We start from the raw sequence: 1,411 nt of genomic DNA on the forward strand, positions 1-1,411 counted from the left end.
CTAAAAGTGCTAGGTGGGAGACAACCCACCATGGTATGATCGTTCCTGTTTCAGTTTTATTTCATTTTGTTTATTTTTATATTGTTTTATTTTCATTGAACTTGGATATTATTCGTAGCATTTGCATTAGCATTGCATACTGCATAATTGCATAATTGCATAAAAAACGTGGGGGAATGCACAGAAAGCACAGATTAGAGGTTATATAGTGGGAGAATGCATCCATTCAGGAGGAGGCCTTCAATTATTCACTTTTCATAGTTTAGATGTAGTTTTTAGAAGGAGAGGTTCTCTCCTCTCTCTTAGGTTTTAGGATTAGGATTCCTCTTAAAGGATTTAGGATTTCAACTCTTCATCAGGTTCAATATTTCTTTTACTTTATATTTCTCTTTTACTTTCAGATACTTTAATGCTCTCATTTAATTACTTATGCTGCCAAATTGGCCTATGAACTCTTTATGCTTATATTGATTTTCTCTTATTAATGCAATTGAGGTATTTCAGATTTATGATTCTTGTTTAGCTTTTTATATTCTTGGCTTTAATTGATTAACAGGAGGCTCTGGAGTTATCAACTTATCGTGATTGGTTGTTATGTTGGCTAATTGACTAGAATTCTACTAACTCTAGTCTTTCCTTAGGAGTTGTCTAGGACTTGGGAATCTAACTAATTAGTTCACTTGACTTTCCCTTGCTTTCGTAAAGGTTAACTAAGTGGGATTAACTTCAATTCTCATAAGAGTAACTAGGATAGGACTTTCGAATTTTCATACCTTGCCAAGAGTTTATTTTACAGTTATTTATTTATTTTACTTGTCATTTAAATTACTTGTTCCTTACTCTCAAAACACCCAATTTACAAAACTCATAACCAATAATAAGAACACCTCCCTGCAGTTCCTTGAGAAGACGACCTGAGGTTTAAATACTTCGGTTATCAATTTTTAAGGGGTTTGTTACTTGTGACAACCAAAACATTTGTACAAAAGGATTTTATGTTGGTTTAGAAGATATACTTACAACACGATCATATTTTTATATTTCTTTACCGATAAAAAAACCGATCGTCAAAATGCCGCCGTTGCCGGAGAACTGCAAACGTGTGCCTTATTATTGGTTATTGTAAATATTTTTCTTTTATTTGTTTATTTGTTTTTATTTTTCCCTTTTATTTCTATTAGCTACTATGAATTCTCAGCCCTCTCGCTTTGAGTTTAGTTCTAAATCTGTTGAAAGGAATGGAAGCTATAACAGGAATATGCTTCAAAGTCTAAGCAATCGAAGATGGATGGAGCCAAGAGGCCCTGATCAACCCTTTAGGCAACAACACCCTCCAAGATATCACGGGCAAGGACCACTCTACAATGCATACCAAGCTGATAGACATGGTGGACCCCCTTGTAATTACCAA

This window comes from Arachis ipaensis, chromosome B10 (genome assembly GCF_059453495.1).
Source record: "Arachis ipaensis isolate K30076 ecotype BB chromosome B10, ASM5945349v1, whole genome shotgun sequence".
In the NCBI taxonomy this organism is placed as follows: domain Eukaryota; kingdom Viridiplantae; phylum Streptophyta; class Magnoliopsida; order Fabales; family Fabaceae; genus Arachis; species Arachis ipaensis.